Source organism: Athene noctua, chromosome 14, assembly GCF_965140245.1.
Source record: "Athene noctua chromosome 14, bAthNoc1.hap1.1, whole genome shotgun sequence".
In the NCBI taxonomy this organism is placed as follows: domain Eukaryota; kingdom Metazoa; phylum Chordata; class Aves; order Strigiformes; family Strigidae; genus Athene; species Athene noctua.
This window is the reverse complement of record NC_134050.1, coordinates 13,034,659-13,056,271: the sequence shown is the minus strand read 5'-3', so window position 1 is coordinate 13,056,271 and position 21,613 is coordinate 13,034,659.

Sequence of the window (21,613 nt, the reverse complement as noted above, 5' to 3'; positions counted from 1 at the left end):
GTGTTGAGACTCTATGTTTCTGTCATGATTAGTAAATTGGAAAGTAATTTCATCTCATGGAACCCCCTCACTTAAAGAAGTATTTAATACTACTAGTATTTCATCAATCAAAATGTCAGAAGGACTAATTATCTTCCTCCTAAAAGAATTTCTTTTTTGCTCCAGTTTGTTATAAGTAAGCTGTGAAATGCATTGCTGGTATATACCATTGAGGAAAAGTACTTCACAGAATTAAAAAATGAATGCTATACTGGATAACGAAGTGTATTATAGCATGGTGTATAAATCAGAAAGGGGTACAAATCTTTATATTATGGAATGCAAAGCATTCATTGCCTAAATAGGCAAATAAAAAAAAACTGAAAAGCTTGCCCTTTGGACAGGCTATATCACAATTACCTGCTTTTGTGGGTTTTTTACCTTCCATTTCAACACCAAATAGTAATCAGTGTCATACACTAGGATAGACACATTGTTTGGATGGAAATTTTCTAAGAAAACACTGGTTTAGAGTTTAATCCTATTGTTTAGCTGGAGATTCCTAAAAGTTTCTGCAGCACATCCCAAACTGAAAGATATAGGGAAATCCAAAATTATTCTTCTTAAAAGAGTATATTATTATACAAAAATACATAGACTCTAAGAGACATAGCAAACAGAGTTCTGCACCCTGGATTTCTCCCACCATAAATTACTGAGCTGTCCGCACTCTTCAGTGTCTGAAACGTTTCTCAACATGGAGTTTTCTACCCAAGATAGTACCTTCATGATCCAATAATTCAGTTCTGCAAGGTTATTTTAGAGGATGTCTACATTTTCACAGTAACTACTACTGAAACAGCAAGTCAGCAACAGAGAATTAGCATATGATTTATTAAACATCAAAGAGTGTTTTTTTCAATAAAAAGAAGAGGTAAGCATATGGCACATTGTGTTTAGCTAGTGAATATTTATTAATATCAAAAGAATCCTGTAATATATTTGTATTTCAATCAAAGCACACTCTAAATAGCTTTTTTTTCCCCCTAAATTACCCACAGATTTACATTAAATTGACAATATTCCTAATTTAAAAATTAATTACATCTCATGCACCTGGTGGCTTCCTGTAACTAATGGCTTGGGACTATGCTAATAAAGATCTACATGAATAAGGTAGGGTTACTGTAAGAATTTTTTTTTTAATTGGCCTAGATATATACTTATCTCTTTTTTTAAAAAAAAAGCCTTTTTCAGCAGTGGCACTTATCTTCCAAAATGATTTTTTTTTTTCCCTAATAACACCATTTAGTAGCTCATTTCAAAAGCTGCTAATAGGTATCAAAGTCAGGTATCCCAGTCATACCTGGGAGGTATTAAAACCAGTTCCTGAAGCAGAACTGTTACAATTGTCATTTTACCTTTATGTTTCATTTCATTTGCTTCATCGATGTCACTGCTTTTAAATAAAATGTTTTCCAGTTTGAGATATCTGTGAACAATATCTGACAAGAGAGATTAAGAAATAAAATGTTATCAGATGCAGTGAAGATATTCTGACAGAAATGTTTTAAACTCTTTCAACTGAGTAATTTCTTTGAGCAGTTCCAGCGCATTTCACTCTGAACTACTGCAAGCCTAACCAAAAGCATCTTTCCCATCTCATCCAAGGAGTCACGTATTTCAAATTTTCAAGTCTCATTCCTCCCCACAATCCCATAACAAAGGAAAAAGTTCACCTTGGTTCAGTCTTTAATCAGTAGATCGCCGGACATCATCTAACAAAAAAGTAGAGTTTATATTGTATAATTATCAAATTTGCATACCTGCAGTCCATTTTCATATCCCAAACCAGTAGAAGTTTTTGCCCTTTCAATGAGTACACAAAAGAAACAAGGTTCTAAACAAGGCACCATTCCATAACCCCATATATCTCTATCGAAAAAATGGTAAATGAAGGATTCCTTGAAGTAGTATGCTGTAACAGAGCAATTAATCATTTCTGTGTAAAAAAACTCCAGAATTATTCACAATCCTACACTATCTACCAGTTCGAACTTTTTGGCTGTATAGGTTAAGTCTTTTGTGGACTGTGCAGAATTATAATGCTTCTGTGTGTTGGGTGAAAAAGCTGATTTTTATGGAATCCTAAAGGCAACACCTACTGTTAAGAAGTACCAGAAACCATCCACTGCTGCTTTTTTCACCTCCTGTAATAGACTATACACTTCACAACTAAACAAAGTTGATGTTATAATGCAAAACAGTTGCAAGTTGGGAAATAATAATACATGTTATTATCATAGCTGGTACAGAAAGAAATAAAAGAAAAATGTTAGAAGTAATTGCATCTGTAAGAAAAATAAAGTTCTAAAAAAGCATTCATGTAGGATATTTTACTTTTCCTTTACTGAACTACTTTTTTCCTTTGAAATAAATAATAGATAAGAATAGTAATCAGTAACTGTTTGTTAAATGTATGAACACTTGAAATCAATGAACATATGGGAGAGACAGAAGCACTTAACTACCAGTTTTGTGAAGACACGCTATTGCTGAAGACTCTGAACTTGTCTCATTTTCTGTAAAATGTCCTTTACTACAAAGAATTATTTTAAGTTCTCCATCCTCACACAGTTCCATTGCAAGATATATCTGCTAATATTAATAAAGAGAGAATGTAATGATTTTGTTATTTCTGATTTTAGTTTCTTTTAATCTTATAAAAATACATTGTGTTCCAGCTGCAGTGATGACATAGAACCCCAATTCACTTAGTATTTTATGAACAGGAGGCAAAAGATAACTGACCTCCCACAAATATTGCCAGTGTTTACTACAACAAGCTCTCAAGCTTTCAAAGGATATACATTTTAAAAATATATAAAACTACTATGAGTTCAAAACAAGGACTAAATTTGGATTTAGCTTAAAGCCTCTTCCATTCAATGCATTATCAACAGCTTTTATGGAAAGTCTAAACAAGTACCGATATTTGAAAAAACATAAAAGTGCAACTTTTCAGGAACTAGGAATGGAAACTGTAATACATTACTCAAATGAGACTTCTGACCAATTCAGTACCCCAAGAAAAAAAACTATGCTTACAGCTAACAGCAAATACTATTTTACATGTGTTACTGCAACATTTATAATATAGTGCTGTCATTATAAAGTCCTGAGATCGTTTCTGTTCAGCTCAACAATAACACATTTCCAAGTAATACAGTAAGTTACAGTAAGTTAAAGACAGAATAGTAATAATTTAACCTCAAAAACAGGATTTCCACCGTTCTTCGGCTTTATAACAATTTCTGAAACAGAATTCTATTAAAAAATGGAAAGACTGCTTATGGACTGATGTTTCTCCTTGTCAGAAATCCTATGGACACACAAGAGGACCTCTTCCCTTGCAGGTTGTAAAGAAACAACCCTCCAGTTTTCATGGTGACTGTATTTAATTGTTGTGGCAATAGTTCTGAATAGAATGGGGGAGGGGGGAAAGGGGGAAACATGAGAATTGGAAGAAGGAAGAAATTAAAACCTAGGCTGTAGTAACTGTCTCTGCCTATCACTGATCAGCAAACAAAGCAGTCTTAGTCAAGGATTTCCCTTGACATAAACTGGTTTTGTCCTTTGTTGAACTGCTAGTTTATATTTCTGGCAACAGTGGCATAGCAGGAATTTAGAGGAAAATAAAATATAAATATTTCCACAATGTTTTGGCCAAGAGCTGTAAGATTTCTGTCAAACTATAAAAATGTTAAATAAGATATATGATGAGGTACCATGGAACAGAGATGGTTCTTTTGTTTGTTTTTCAGTCTATGGACACTAGTGCAGCAATTAATGAAATCTTAGCTTCGGTGCCTCAAATATCTCTTTGAAGTGTATTACATGATCACGGTTCACTCTTAAGATGGTCACCTCCTGTTCAAGTAGCTTCATGGCAGAACTTCCACCCTTAGTTATTGATGGGAAGCGCATTTTACACACATCACAATATCATTTTTTTCAACAACAGCAATTTATTTTTTAAAAAAGCCATAGGATGTATTGAAGAAATGAATGGGTCTTACATTCAGAAGTGTGACTACCAAGTAAATCTTAGTGTCTTTCAGGATTGCCTCCATTAATCTAACAGATTTGGCCCAAAACATCTTACAGTTTTAAATATGCAATTTCATGAAATGTCCTGTAAGCCTTCAAGTTTGAGTATGATGAAAATGGTTGTGATTGTATGCAAACACACCGCGGACTTATGAAACAAAATAAAAAATAAAAACAAACAAAAAAATTTTACTTAAATAGAATAGGTTGTGTTCAATACGCATATAAAATGAACACAAGAGAAATTTGTTGGGGAAATGGAGTTAAAAAAAATTTAATTATTCACATTGAAAACTAGCAAGCTCAGTGGAGCTAATACCCATGATCTCACAAATACATGAGCAAGACCAAATGAGCAAAAAATTATTTTACAGAGCACGAAGCATCCCAGTACCTAGCAATTAAATAATGGATTTTGGTATCAATGAGATAAAACAACTTGGCCTACCCTACATGAGGATATCCCATTTAAACATAATCATACCCAGTATTGCCACAGCTGCCATGTGCTAACAACGACCAAAGTGCAGTATTTTTCAAACTTGTTAAATAAACCAAAACTTAAAATAATTTACTATTGCCTGTTTAACAGTTTGAAAAGTTTAGACTATCAAGAGGAACAAAACAGTGTATCTGAATTTTCACTGGGTAAATTGTGAGTTTCAGGATTCATCATGCAGCCACAAAACTTCAGGCATGAAGTTATACTGCTAGATTCATATTGGCTCTAGGATTTTTTCCATTCACTCCTTTCCAGGAAGTTTTCCATAGATTTAATAAAAAATCCCACCTTTACTTTGTAGAAACCTTCCACACTGCTCTCCAGGAACTACCCTCATTCTTTCCAGGAAATCTGCTCCATTTTCTAGGAAATATCTTGCACTTCCTAGGAAATATTCCATGTGCTTTCTGGGAACTGTTTTGTAGAAATTTTCCCCTTTATTCTTCACATATTTACCTCGAATATCCAAAACTGTTGGTTCCAAAAATGTTTTGCTGAGTAGGACACTTTGTCTTTGCCAGAGGTACTACAAAGGTTGTGAAGGGAACAGGAGGGGGAAAAAATTCTTAAGGTGGCAGCAGGTGATGTAATAATCTGCAGAGAATGGAGATCAAACACAGAGAAATGCTTGGCTTGCCTCATCTGCTGTCAAACAAAACCCCACTGACTTCTCTGGTCAACCTGGAATAGTGACTGCTAGCAGTTCAGCTACTGAGACAGTGAGTGGATAGTCACTGTATAAATGCTAGTAGTAAATACAACAAAACAAACTACCTTCTATGATGCTTATGGCTTGGGAACTGCAAAAAACTGTCTGTAATTGAGAATTTACATATTAAAAATTGTTCTTAATAAAGTGGCACTCCCTGAATATAATACTGAAGAAACCAAGCGTTTCGTAAAAAAGTGTGTTTTAATCAAACTTTCTCATGCATTTTTGTGAAACTCCTGCAAGATCTAAAAGTGGATACTGTTTAGATGACAGCAATGAAACAGCCAACTAGAGAGCTACTACACGTTCAATTGCTAGGGGTAATAAGGCTGACTATCTAATATAATCTGATATTGCTCTTGCAGTACTGACAACATCTATAGCTACACATCTTTAATGTCCTGGTTGAGACTGTGTGTCCTCCTACTAACCACATTTCCCACATAATTTACAAAAGCAAATAACTGGTTGTATATTCAGACATGAGTAATTTTGGATGATAGTTACTTTATACCCATGTATACGAATATAAATAACTGTCTATGTAGGAATGCTACTTGAAAGGGGACCCATTTATGTTAATATACAAAATGATGGATTTCACTCTGAAATTTCAGTTTCAGTGTGGGTTTTTTTTTTTTAGGTGTACATAGAATACAAACTCCTTCAACAAAAGTTTTTAAAGTTTTCAACCAAACTATTTTAAAGCCTATAGTACTAAAGAAGGGATTATGATACAAGATAAATATGTCTCCATCAATGTGTTAACTACTGCAGGAATGATAAAAAAGAGACTCTGTACATTAAGAATGAGCTACAGAAAAATTAAAGACAATAAATTTCAAATCCAACTCTAAATTTTTTCACCTACTATCAATATAGTGTTACCATTTACACACTATTATATAGCTGAAGAGTACGATACTTGAAAGGTATCAAGGGTACAAGTGAGTGGTAGGAAAAACAGAAAATTGCTCACCACATGCAAACTCTGACTCCTAAAACAAAAGCTTGATTTTCAAAATATCAGGAACATGAAAATTTCATTAACTTCAACCAAATGTGTGCATTCCCAGTATTCCTATCTAATTGTACTTAGAATACTATTCAACAGAGCTGTAAAGCATGTGACCTCAGAGGTCAATTCCTCGGGAGCTGAACGAACAAAGAATCCAAATTCAGAGAAGACTGAGCATGTATTCACCGACCACGGGATGGATTAATTGGGTATCACCTGATCAGTGCTGACATGGATTTAATAGAGTTTTACTTACTTCTTTAACTTTATTGTTTTCCCTACAGTTACCCAGACCTAAATCCTTAGACTAGTTTATAACTTTAAAGCCTGTAAACATAATGTAACATATGTTAGGCTACTTGTAGAATTAATAAGCCCTTTCAGAGCATGTGTTTCTTCATCAGTTTATACAGTGGTAAGAAAATACATCTACTGGGTGTGTAGATCAACCTTCTTCATGAATCGACTCAGTCTTAAGAATTAAGGCATGCTATCACTAAACAAATATCACTACAAACAACTACACCATTTCAAAACATTATGTAATTCATTCCATTTATTATATTACCTTGAGATAAAACAATAATGCTAAAAGTCTCTTAAAAATTTTTTTTAAAAAAGATCACTATTTTAAGTTAATTTGTTCAACACATCTTCCAGTGAATGGGATTCATTTAAACAGTAAAACATATCTGCTGTGGAATTCCTGTTATGCCTACCTGATATGTGTTTTCATTAATTACTTGAAAACCAGCAATTCCTATGACCATTGAAAGTAATGTCATGTTTTCATTAGGTGAAGAATTGAAAAAAAGAATTCTCCGTAGAAGAGATTTTACTCTATTATTTAATACTTTAAAGAATTCGGTGGGAAATACAATACTTGCTTTAATTCAAATAAATTAACACTAGTAACTGTAGAATATGAAGAAATACATACTCTTGAAAATACACCTCAAAAATACAATAGCAAAGAAAGATAGGTCCAATTACAGTTTGTTTACCTCCTCTACACACGCTTTTCATCCTTCAAAAGGTGAGGCTGTTTGTTACCCTCTCTGCCACTGGCTGCTTTGCTGGATGCCTCTGCTAGCTCACCTCCAAAACACATGTGATCTTTGTTGCAATAGGGATCAAAAATAGAACGTTGCTTGGTCCCAGTGAGCCTGAGCACATGGTGCACTTTATGGTCTTCTATGTTCAGTCTTATATAGGCTCTGCCCAAATTAAATAAAAGCACAGAGACTGGCAGGAATGTGTCCACTGCTTGAAGAAATGGAATAAAACTGGAGAGACAAGGGGGCTGGTGGAACACAAAAAACCTTGTAGCCTAACAACAGCTGTCTGCCACACTGACGAGGAAGTAGATTGGCAATAACACAGCATACTGGTTCGGGCAGCAGATCTGCAAAACCAAAAAAGTGTAGCAAAAAAATAATACTTCAGCTTGTCTATCTACAGAATGCTGGTTGCATTCAGAGATGGCAAAAAACATTTTTTTCCACCAGACAGTACAAAACTATAATAGATTTTTCCTTCAAAGCAAATGGTATACAACACATACTTCATTAAACCTGGGAAGTTGTTGATTTGGAGTGTCAAATAAAAATGAACTTTTGCTTGTAACTGGCACCATGTGAGGACATACTTCAGCAGTACTACCAAGACAGTGATAATAACACAAGTATTTCTGGGTACTCTTGTAATTCCCCTGGAGAGCTACTGATTTGCACATGATTCCTCAAAGTCTACTTTTCTTTAAAAAAAGGAGCTGCACAAAAAGGTGCAGAGGGAGTTAAAATGCACTAAAGAAGGCATGCTTATCAGGGCAAGAAGGCTAGAACTCACAGTTCCTCCAGGGTGGAGAAGAGAGAAGAGGCAATACCTGAAAGTGTTGAGGAATTATCTAGGAAACTATTAACTACCTTTAACTCTTGGAAAACCATCAAGTTGAAGATGCCTAACTTTATAAAAGGGAGTTGTTCTTGCATTCCAGATGGCTAGCATGAGTGAGGCACAGACACACATGTGGTCACCCCTCACCAAGCATCTACTGCCCACGCTGAAGCAGCTGCTGCCCTGCCCGGCTGTGAAGGACATCGCTCATCTCAGGCAGTGGAGACCACAAGGGTGATGGCATTTTAGGGACCGAGAGAGATAAATGAGCTAAAAGAAAGATCCAAATTTCAAGACAATGGAAAACATTGGCTTAACCTGAGAGTGCACAACATGCATTTCTGCAGAAAACACTGACCAAAAATTTCAGTAGGTATTCTGCAAAATCTGCTCTGCTCCAATACCTTTGATGCACCTCAGAGATAAACTCAGATGTCATTTGAACATTCTTAAGCCCTTTGGTTCCTCCCTATCTCCTCACTTCCCAGATCTAGGACTTTTCTTTTTGAATGACAGATGGCTTATTAGAAAACAATAGTACAAAATCCTTATATGCAGGCAAAAAACTACTTAAGAGAATGTTCTTTTCTGATATAGTGCTTTTATAATGAGACATAGCTTCTAATCTCACTCAATAGCCTACATTCTGCAATTTACATGAAATGTGATTAATAGCCTATTTCCATATTTAAGTCCCTGACAATATTAGTATTCTTATTCCTACTATATAAGAAATTTTTAACTGTAATATGATAAAAGTATTACAATCTTTGATTCTATGAAACCTACCAGGAAAAAAAAATGTGGTAACTAGCACAAAGAAGAGATAATCTCAATGACACATAGAAATATTTTTGTTCTCTTGAAGATATTCTGAAAATACAAAAAAAGGCTAAAATCCTGAATTTATTTTACATTTTGCTTCTGGACAAAATTTTTGCATTAAAAAATTCTGAATAAGCAAAGTTTTCTGTTGACAAATCAATAAACTGAAGGATATATTAACATTATCAATAAGACTATGCAAGAAAAGGGAGGGTTTACTTTTCCAGAAAACCTCTGTGAACCTTTTGTCTAGCCACAAGATAGTGCTACTAGTTCAAAATAAACTAATAAATAAATAAGGGACCTACAGCTGCTTTAAATCAAGCTGCCACCAAAGGAAAAAAAAAAAAAAGAATAAAAATGATTATACATGAGCTTTTTCTTGAAACTTCCTATTATTGATACTTTAATCATCTTACGAGAGTCATGTAGCCTCAGACCCTTATGGTGGTCAGTACCATAGGACAAGACATCAGGAAAGCCTACCACAATGTCTCTGAGCACCTAACAGATTATTTTGCAAGGTTTTAGTATTCAACAAGAAACTATAACAACAGGTTAACCAATTAAAAAATGAACAGACAGCACGGCAGACAGTCCTATGGACAGATAAAAATAAGAGTGGCTGAGAAGAATCCAGCATACAGCAAGAAGAGACAGTACTCTGGAATACACAGTAGAGTTATTAGATATCCAAAACTCAAATGCTCAAGCAGTGAATTATCTGCCTTAACCACTCTAAGTAACTATGACAAATGCACATTTTATACAATTAAAAGCTGTACAGGAGAAGCAGATGAATATTTGTTTTGCTTTTAATAAACAGGGACAATATATCTTGCACGTGATACAAACAGAGAAAGAGCAGAGGAGGGAATGTTACATGACAGCTTTAGGCACCTAGAAACACTTCCCTATCATATTTGCAGCTTGCTTTCTGTTCCACTGTGAGTGGACAATGTGATCAAAAAGCAATTTGAAGTTATTTTTCCTTCCCAACTCAAAAGTGTTTTTAAGTGCTTTTGATCAGGGTTAAAATGGTGAGGGATCCAAAGGGAATGCGAGCTCACATTGATATATTTAGTTGTTACTGGCCAAGACAGACATACTAATAGATAGACTGTCCAGAGTGGATAAAGAATGGTCACACGCTAGGAATTCCTACTTTCAACTTTTTGGTGTCGAAAGGTAGGAGCTACATAGCCCACATATTAGAATCCAAAATCACAGATCTTTTATTTCAATTCCTCTAAGATTTTTAGCATCTGCAACACCTGAACTTGATTAAAAACCAAAACAAACCAGAATGCTGGGTTTAAAGCTTTATTGATTGCTCATTTCTACGTTTGGTGTATCTGCTTCTAAACTGAGCCAGAAATTAAATCTTCTCTCAGGCGTAGCACCTCCTTTGGGAGCTGAGAAGTTACATCACCCTCCTGCTACAATTTTCCTCATCTGTTAAGATAATGTCACTTATCACAACTAATGTTGTGAAATATTAATACATGAAAAATCATTTGTACAGGAAGACAAGTACTGCAAGAGCTATGAATGAATAGTGTGGCCTCCTCCTGCAATTGTTTATAAAAGAGCAACACCTAGAACACACAAAAACAGAGCCAGGACCTCATTGCAGCTGGCAATGTGTGCAAACAAAAGCAAGATGATGGTCTCTGTCTACACATAGCTTTCTACAAACTGTTCTAATAAAGCAGTGAATATCTTTTCATATTATGTAGGTTTTCCCAAAATCTGACAGAGCACCATTCTTTAGAAAGAAAAGCTAGAATTAATCCTACCCTCTTGCAAAAAGTAAAGGCTCAGCACAAAAGGCCTCAAATATAAACCATAAAAACAGTTGATCCTATTAGTTAATAATTTAATACATAACAAGTCATAAGAAATATGTTTTTACCTTCAGTTTAAATGAAAACAATGTAATTCCCAGAAAGTGAAAGGTGAATTCCAAGAAAGCCCATGATAAATTCCTAGCAAGAGGGGTAATTCCTCAAAAACATGTGGAAAATCTCTACAAAACACAGAAAACTTTTTAGAAAGCAGAAGGGAAATTCCTTTAATTTACAGGAGAAAATATCTGGAAAGCACAGAGAAAATTCCTAGAAAGCAGAAACCAGAAATGCCAAGGATACATTATCACCCCTTCCCTCAGTGCCAAAATAAGAAACAGAGTGCAAAGATAGAGCCATCATTTAGGTCAAACACTTCTAGAGACTCTCTTCCAGACTGATCTGTCTGTTTATTTCTGCAGCCACTGAGGGTCAGATACACAAAGAAAATGAGGCAGAAGGTAGGGGTGATCTTCCCTACCCTGTGTTGCAGGTGCTCAAAGTCTGAGCACACCTAAAACTCTGTTTTCACACATGCCCCCAGCTGCCCCACTTGTGCCAGGAAGAAAACAGCTCAAAAGTTATCTTGCATCTCAATCCAAACAGGGGTTTCCAGTGCAGTCTTCCCCAGGTGGCTGCTTGGCTACAGATGCTCAGAAAGCACCAAAGCGTTTCTGTCGGAGAGCTCTCTCCCTGGGAGCCCAGCAGCAGGCTGCTGTGCCCAGCACAGCCGCACGGGCAGGCCGTGGGGGGCACGACCCCCCTATCACTGAGAGACACAAGTGCACATCTTGCACTCTCCCTGAGGAGTGGGATGTTTTATCCTCATCAAGGGATCAGGACAGACTCCCCCAGCTCTTCTGCTGTGACTGTATAGGGTGTGTGCCGTGACTCTTCGTTTGGCCATGGGTTAAAGGAAGGTGAAGATCTTCTCAATTATTTGAGGGGAATGGTTCAGGGCTGTCTGGCAACAGGAGCCCTGGGAACAAAAAGACCAAAGACACATCCCTTTCTGCAAAACAAACACTACTACAAGACTACAGACATATCTCCCCATAGACAACAGATTAATATCTTAAGCTCTCCTACATAACTTAAACACCTAGAATTACCATGATGTAGTAAAATATTGACCATGAATATACTTCAAATATTTTCTTGATCTAAGTGTAAATATGCCAGTGGTTGAGGGCTTTAGAAATAACTTACAGATAATTATTTCCCCATATCCATACCTTAGTCAAATCTAGGACAGATGTTCAGCTAAAATGTATTACCATGTTACAATAAACAGGTATTTCTTGGTGTAAAAATACAGCCCATACTCACTTTATTCGTGCTTCTCCTTTGTTTTCCTATTGGTTTTGTTTAACATTTCTGTATTATCCCTAAATTACACTGAGCATGCATAAAAGGTACAAAGGACCTATTTATTAACAGAGATAACAGAAACTGGTTACTACTCAATTACTAGTTACAGTCAGCAGTTATTAACACAGATATCCTTGACCTTCATCAATCAGATCCTTTTATTCAAAATTTTAAAATACTGAAATGGGAGATTTTGAAAAGGACCAATAACAAACAGGCACAGGATTCCCATTAATTTTCGTTGGTCAGTAAAATAAAGGAATAAAAAAAGTACATTAGGCTCAGCATTACATTAACTGGTCCTATCCCATTAAAAGAAAAAACAGCAAAAACTACTGAAGGGTCTGCTGTGGAGAGTTTGGCTTACAAGTCTGAAAAGCAGGCTTCCAGTGTTAAGAGAAAGTCTTCACTAAATAGCAAACATTCACGTCTGTGCCACTGAAGACATCAGTGCTATAAAATCTGCTGTGAACATGCTATATTTCTGTTCTGTACAGGCCTAACGCCTTAGTCCCTGCTATGAAGACAGATCTCCTGTTGGCAGTATCAGAGGTGGAAAAAATGACTGCAGGATTAGAGCCTACATTTCCTATAGTTTTTATTTATGGCCACTTGCCAAAAGTATTCTAGAACACGTCCAATTATTCCATCCATCCAATGACACTCAAATATATTCATATCAGTTTCAAACTGACTATAAAGTCAGTGCAAAAGCTCATGAATAAAGAGAAATTCTAGTGACAAGCTGCAGGAATCTTAAAGCAGCTGAAGCTGGCTGTAAGACAATGAAAAGTCAACTAGTGTGTGCATTTAACACAATGACCTTGAGTCCTCAGTACAAACACACAGACAGATACACGACAATTTTAACAACTGGTCAGCAATGAATGCTATGTGAATAAGAAAGCTGTCACAAAGAGATGGGAAAAGTCATCTATGCCTTTCTTTCTTTGGTCACTTGTGAAGATCCTCTAGTGAAACCATAAATGCAGTGAAATAAATGTGGATTTCATTTACACTGAGCTGTTTCTGGTAATTCCAGTGAAGTCAATGAGCTCTGCATTTACACTCAGGTCAGTGGGATCAGAATCAAACCCTAAGTGATTAAAATCAACAGAGCACATCATCTGCTGATACCACTGCCCAAAAACTGGGATAAGCCTCAAGCATGCTATTATCAGGTTACATGATTTCACTGTCAGGTTGATGAGTTTGAAAAGCAAACTACAAACTGTGGAGGATTTAATTTTCCCAGGCAAAGGATATTTTCTTTCAATTAAAAGGACAAGACTATGTCATTTCTTCAAAGTTAAAACTAAGTTTTGTTCTTTGCTTGTAAAATGCTAGACAGAAACATTTTTGCCCTGTATTTTACCAGAAACACTATTTTTATCTGTGACTGGAATGTGAAGAACATGAAAGTTTGATTTAACTTAAGTGCTTACCATGCAACACCACCAGAGATCACAAGACCGTCGATATCACTATTACAGTTGACACAACACTGCGAAGTGATTCTGCAAATGGCAGAAACAGCGGCCACAAACTTATTTAGTTCTTAGTGATGGTAAGATATAAAACCATGTTCATCCTTCCAAACTCAGACAGAAGCTTGTCTCAATAAAGACTAATGGGATTACAAAAATTCTGGCTCAGGAAACTTCTAAGAGATAAAGTAAGTTGAAGTGTTATGGTATGAACTCAATACTTCTAGATAATCTGACAAAGATCTTTCCTTAACTCCACCAACACTGGAAATCTGTTTATGTTTTTAACCTTTTCACATTTTGATTGCAATTTCCTTTCCACAATCTTCCTAAACCATTGCTCTGTGCATTTCAGAGTGCTAAAATGCTCAGTTAATTACTCTGAGTTAGGAAAGTAGACACAAAACTTCCCAGCTTTCTAACTGAAACAAACAAACAAAAAAATCAGCTAATACGCAATCTTTATTAATCTGTAACTTTTTTAGATTACTCACAGTTACTAATTAGTAAACCTAGCAAAGCAGAGGTCAGTTGAGTAGTTTTTGGCAAAATAGAGTCCAGAAGCATAGACAAAAGGGGACTTAATTTTACACAGCTCTGATTCAAGATTTCTGGCTGCCTTTCTGCGTTCACAGTTGTCCTACTCCAAGTTTGGCAGGAATTCAGGGTGAACGTTCACACTCATCAAGTGCCAAGGCAGACTTCAGTGCTTAAAATCAGAACTGGAAGTCTTGTGAGCAAAAGAAATTCATTCTGACTCCACCAAACCTGAGGCAGCCAGTAAAACCAAATTTAGTAGCCACTACCAACTGCTCCATTTGAAACTATCAAAGTATGCCAAATACACACCTAAGCCCAAGGGTCTGGGAAACAACTAATGAAATACTGGGAAAATCTCAATGTTTGGCAGCCAAGAACAAGAAAACAACAGTTCAGACAAGCAAAATGTAATTAATCATTGCCTGGTGAGTTGTGTTTTAAATTCCTTCCCATACTCAGTAACTAGAACGCTCAACCTGAAGCTGTGACTGAAAAATGTTTCAGTATTAATACCCACATCTCAGGTGATTCTGTTTGACATTGTAATAGTCATATAATTTGTTAGGCAGTTATCAGTGCAAAAGCCTGCAAAAAGGACATTCTGTTAAATAATATTTTATCAGCAGAATAATGAAAATCTTAAAATAATCTATGCTAAATTGTTACAGTATATAGTAATGACCAGTGCTGTAGGCAGTTACAGAAAACCTAGCAATTGATACTATTGGTGTGTATGAAAAAAAATATGATTTTTAGACAAAAAACCCAACAGCTAGGGTAACCATCAATACAATTGTATACACTTGTACAAATATACATGTAAATGTAATATATCTTATTATATTTCATATATAATATATTAATATATATTGTTTGTGTATATATATACACAAAAATGTACAAATATACATGTGAATATATCTAATCGCACAACCAGCATAAGTGCCATTACACTTCAATTACATACTGTTCCTACTTTTTTTGAGATCTTTTCAAAAACGATGTTTTACATCTGCCATACTGCATAGCTATTAGACTGCTCGAGGAGTACATTAAAAGGGGTAAAACAACAGAAGCTATTGCTGTAATTCATTAGGTCCCATTCTAACACACTATGGAGTTGCGCACACTAGCTGCTGATAAATTTCATTTCCTCATATTTAACATTATTGAAAGAATCTATCACCTTAATTAATTTGAAAACATGTTTCTCCCCTATGTTTTTCTACAAGATTTTTAAAAAATAATTCATCTTTTTCCCCAACAAGTCAGTGTAGATCTGTAATTCTATTTCATCTCCTGAGATGGGATCCTACAGCTTCTGTCCAGGTAGAATTTTATTTGAAGTACTCCACAATATAAGAGACAAATCCCTAAGTTCAAAGGACTGGGAATGGCTTTGCCTAAAATAATCAAATGCAAAGAAAGACCTTCATACAGGAAATGTGGGTGACTGCATGTACACATAATTTCAGTGATAAATGTGTCCCCCCCCAAAATTTATCACTTATTTCAATATATTATTTGATGCGTATTTTTATGTTGCTATACATTTAAAGAGACACAAAATCCTAAATTACTTTTATCTTTCATTTTGTTCAAATGTTTCACAACGTAAGCCTATCATAATACAAGGCTCTTCAAGAGACTTAAATAGTATTAAAATACTATCTTCAATTCGAAGGGCAAAATACCTGGAAAATTAAGGTCACATAATGTTACAAAACCTAATGGAGTATGGATTTCTGCTTGAAGTACTTCAACCAGAAACCTCAGTAATCTTAAATCTGTCTCTCCTAGACATAATAAGTTTTAAAAGTTTGAATGGATTTCAGAGTATGTTTTGTATACCTTGTAACTTCTGAGCAGGCTGCAAAGTATTAAGTTCAGAATACTCAGCTGTCAGAGGAAAAACAAATCTTTCAAAACAAAGGCACTCTTACAGGACATTACAAATGTCCAAGTAATATATTTCGAACCAGTAAATATGATGTTACTTTCTTGGATTACATTAGTGTTTAAATATACATAAACACCATAGTAATAATAGGTCAAGGGGTTCTAAAGCAGAGCTTGGCATGCTTAAAAGATGTGCACAACCATATAGAAAAAGCTGCACCTGACAGTTACTATCAGAGTATTTACCTGGCTCCTTGGATGATTCTAATGTCATCAATTATTTCCTAAGGGTACACACCAGTTGACTTAAAGCATAACAGAGAACAGCCTAAAACATCTTCAGACTAGGAATTTTTTTTATATGCTGCAACAGATATTTTTTTTTTTTAGATATCCGACCTCTTATGGTCAACATCAGCCAAGAAAAGCCACCACACTATTATTCAGCCCCCAGGAGAGACCAGAGAGAGCACCTCTGACAGTCTGAGCCCTGACAGCACAGGGAAGAGCCTGTGCTACTACAAGAACCTGCAGCCTGCTCTGCAGTTCGTGGTGACAGCACGTGAGCAAGTAACACATTTCAGAACTGTGACCTGGGGTCAGGAATTCCACTACTTGCCCAGCTACCAAATAAAGAAGGTCTAACTCCATCTCTTGCCTGGAAGTAAAACCAGTCCTTTATAAAATAATCCAAGATGTCAGACGAGGAGAAAGAAATTGCCAGTCATGACTTCCTCAGCTGAACAGCAGAACTCCCATCTGCATTACTCCAGTTGTCCATACAAAAGGAATTGGACAGAAATTCTGCCTAATCTGAACTAAAGTTAGTCATGAAAAAGAAGAAACCTGCTTAGATATTTACATAGGTTACATTAACGATCCTCCCAAAATCTAGACAAACCACCAAGAACTGAATCCAAAGCCAAAGGAGCACTATGTTGCTCCTAAGAACTTCAAATGAGCAGAAATACCAGGTACTACATTTGTTTTAGTTGGAACCATGCTAACAAAAGCGGCTTTAAATAACTTCTGGGGTTTTCTCCTCTGAGTTTGGGATTTTTAACCCTTCCCTTAGAGGCTCATTGAGATTAGCAACCTGGTTTCCAGTAGATACCCGATGTACACATGATACATTTTAAATGGGGTACTGTCTTACTCATAAAATCTCAAAGGTAAAAGAAAAAAAGTATCTACTAACCTTTGAAAGAATGCTGCCAATAAGACCTCATTTGAAGACTGTAAAATGAAAAAATAATTTCAAAACATTGCAGCCTCTTTCAGGAAATGTCTGGCTAGCCATCTCCATGAAATATTAGAATTGCTGTCACAAGACCTCACTTTATCATGTGCTGTGTTCATGTAGAACTTGATTTTTTTTCCTTTGTACACTGAGGTTATAAACACATCAAGCTAGGGACCTATTAACTGTTTGGCACAAGTCTATTACTCTATGGTCCACTGGAAATGTAGAGTACTTTATTTGTCTAAGTTGAAAATAATTATATCGTATATTTCTGGATATCTGTCTCTGAATTTAGGACAACAGAAAACCACAAAACCCAACTATTACAGTAAAGATGCATTTACCTGTTAGATTACTGAGGCCACTGAGACTGTGGCCAAACCGAGGGGCAAGTACTCCCTACTGTGCACCATGAAGTTCTGATTCTTTGGCAATTCACATCAGGAACGGGATTGTGTCATGGCTGTTTTCCAGTACACACATCAGGTTTTTATGGAAATGGATGCTTCAGGAGAGGCTGAGTCCTGCTCTGCACATGTTGGAATATGTGAAGGGGTAAAGCAAAAGGCAGGGACTCTCAAGCAGCCTTCTCCAGTTCAGCCATTAACACGGAGAGGTAAGTTCTCAGGAGGTAGATGAATGCGAAGTCTCAGTTGCATGTGTGACTTGTCTTTGCTATTTGCAAAATTAAACCTTTTCCTCCCTGTAGATCATCATCACCATCTTCAAAAACCATAATAAAAGTGTTCTCATTAAAGGCAGATCTGAACACCTAGGAGTTAACAACCCTCTGTACAAGTACAAGATGTGTAATGCAAAGACTGAAGTTTAGGGAGCTGTTTCCTAGGTGGATAAGTACCAGGGCTAGATATGAATAGACAACTTCACTGGAGGCTGGATTTTGACTTGCAGCTGGCTTCCACGACAACCTGACACCAGTCTTGGTAACCCTCATTAGCTTATTTCTTGCTACATCTGAGATCTGGGTAACTCAGATGCTCTCCCACATGCACAGTCCCTCAACCAGCAACAAAATGCAGTTCCTGCATGGCAACAACATTCAAACTGGGAGTTGTGTGGGTCACAGAACTCTGATCTCCCCAACATGACCTATGAAAAAAAGATCTTGTACAGCATGTAGTTGCAGGAGTCCTTTTAAAAAAACGTCTAACAACACTGGAAAGTGTTCCCCACGCCATTGTCACAAAGTTTCACAATGCCACAACAAGCCTAACTGATTCTGAAGAGTTTGTTATGAGATTCTTATGCAATAAACTTGGGCCGAACAGCAAACACAGCTTTACCAAAGCAAAAGGGCAAAATGAATGAGTCTTCAAAAATCTCTGCAAGAATAAAGAGGACAAGTAAATTCAGGTAAAATGGCCAGAATAAGAGTAATATAGGTTTTATCTGAAGTCTTTCACGTGAAGCATTTCACAGACCCCTCTCACTATGTGGAAGCCGTACAAACAGAATACATGACCACTACACAATATTTCATAACAGGGGCAGAAATCAGATCTCTAACTGAAACTGCTTGGGGAATTTCTGGTACCCAGCTGGACTGTGGCATGGATACCAAGCATCACTCCTGTCTTCAGTTGAGAGCTCTCGGTAGTTGACTCAGCCATAGTCTGCTGGTCATATTTTTAAAGTATTGATACCACATCTCTCAGTGGTGTTCCCCATATACAGCATCCGTGAGAGGTCATTACCACTGAATGAGGAAAATCCTCATTGAAATAATGTCCTCAAAAATCTATAAACCTGCCCAAGACAAAGGTGATTCAAACCCATGGCACCAAGGTCTTCAGCCACCTGATATTTCAATAACAGCTGTAAAAAATCCATGACATGCAGGTAAGAAAGACAAATTTATACATGTACCGTGTTAATCTGGGTATGTAACAAGAATTCCAGAACAGGAACCTGAATGTGTCACTGTTTCATACAGGGAATATCTACAAAAACATTAATTTTGGTTACCCACTCAGGTTAGCATGATGGCATTAAAATTGTGCTTCAATACATTAAGAACAACACATCGAATTTGATGCCAAAATTATATGGTGATTAGGAGTATGAATGAAATCACATTGTGTGATTTTTTGCAGTGATTTAACACTGAAGACCAGAATGGTCCAGCTGCAGTTACTTCATACAAAATCACCGAACGTAAACTCCAAAAATAACTGTAAATGTTTAAGAAAATACAAGCTCAAATTCTAGCAACCCATCACAAATGGATAGACTCTATTTGGTAAACAAGTTATTTTGAATCGTCTACTGCATCATTTATTTCACCCACAAGGTGGCATCTTTATGCTACTATTTCTTTCTTTAATAGCCCAGATAGGACCAACCTAGCCTTTATAAAAAATACTGTAACCTCAGATGAAAAGTGGAGGCCACTGTACAAAGATATGTTAGAATTTATATTCAGAATTCATCACTATTTCTTCCTTTAAGATCAAACGTTTACGGAATTTACCACTGAGATAGGAATCAATTTGCAAGTCATGACATCCAGTTCAACATTTTTCCAATTCAACTTACCTACTAAATATAAAAGACAAATTGCTTTAGACATGATTGCAGAAATTCTCTTGGTATTATATGTACTAATATTGGTATTCTCAGTATTAAAACTTTAAAAATGAAAACTGCATAAACACGTATAAAGCTAGCTTAACCTGTAAAGCTGGCTTTACACCTGTCTGATACTGATCAAAACAGTCCAGTCATTCAATACGTACAACCAAAGATCTGAATTTTAAAAGTTATATAAAGTTTATTATTAAAAATGAAAATCAAACATCGGTTAAATATGTGCCTGCCAAAAAAGCATTCTGTGCTGCATGGTTACCTACTAGTACGTATATTACATAGGTAAACAGCTATATCATTATGTATTTAAAATAAATTATAAAATCACAAGTAATTATAGATTTACTGTGTCTGTGAAAATGCACTGAAGGTAGCACTAATTAAAAAGTAATTGTAAATTACACAAAGATTTCCTAGATGACAGTAAGGCAGATTTTAATGCAAGGTCACAAATAAAGTAATTCTATTAAGAGGAAAAAGCTAAGCAACTAAACATGCCTTTCTCCCTAGAGGTTATGTTAACCCTGCTGTCTTGTTTTCATCGCTGTTCTTTTGTGTTTGGTTTTCTGCCATAATCAAATGTATGTATTCCTTAATTCCATTCTTTGTTATCGTGAACTGGGAAGGTACCAATTTTTCTTTTACATTAAATAAAAAAGTTCACAGGAACACACATGGCTGCATGCACACAAACACATGCTGAGCTAACTACTTTATGCAAAAAAATTCAAAATATCAACTATAATTTCAAAGATTGGCTCTCAAAGATTGGAAGGGGGGAAAAGGGTACAGAAAACCATTCCTAGGATCTTCCTGAGTGTATCACATTAATGCATTTTACTTAGATCTTTCTTGAAAAGGAAAACTCGGTGGTGCTAAATTAAACGCCATTCATTTTTATCCTGCCATTGACATGCAATTTGAACAGTCATAAAAACCCGAACTCTATCAAAATTTAAGAATACCAGCAGGGGAATGTGAACTGTATGCACTGCTGTAAGATCATATTTACTGAATAGAAATGTCAAGAGTGAAAGTTAATTCTTACAGTTATGCTACTTCAGCCATCCAGCACAACTTTCTGTGTTCCTTCTTAAAGATGGCCTACCATTAAATGGAATACACTCGTTCCAAGCTTCTTCCATCTGAAGACTCCTAAAAGCTTTTCAGCAACAACACAAACTGTTCCAGAAATTTTGCACAGACTGCTGTATGAAGTACATGAAATTGTTTCCATAGTTAAACAACTAGTGTAAGTGAAATAGGATACGCAAGAAAAAAGTGTCCTCTTACACAGTAAAATAATTATCTTGGGCATTGGCCTGTGGCAGTGAAATAGCCTCCAATAAACTCTATGCACTTGTGACGGTTTATTAAAGACTTGTTCAAATATAATTTCATACCTTCCCTCTAAATTTCTGGCTGGACTGACAGTAGGTGAAAAAGAAAGCCTATAACCTTTCTACATCTACATGCTAAAACCGTGAGAAATTAGACAAGTTCAAATAAAGACTTTTCAGCCCTGGATAAGGAAAAAGTTGAAAACACATATTGTTTCAATGAAAAACAGCAAACAA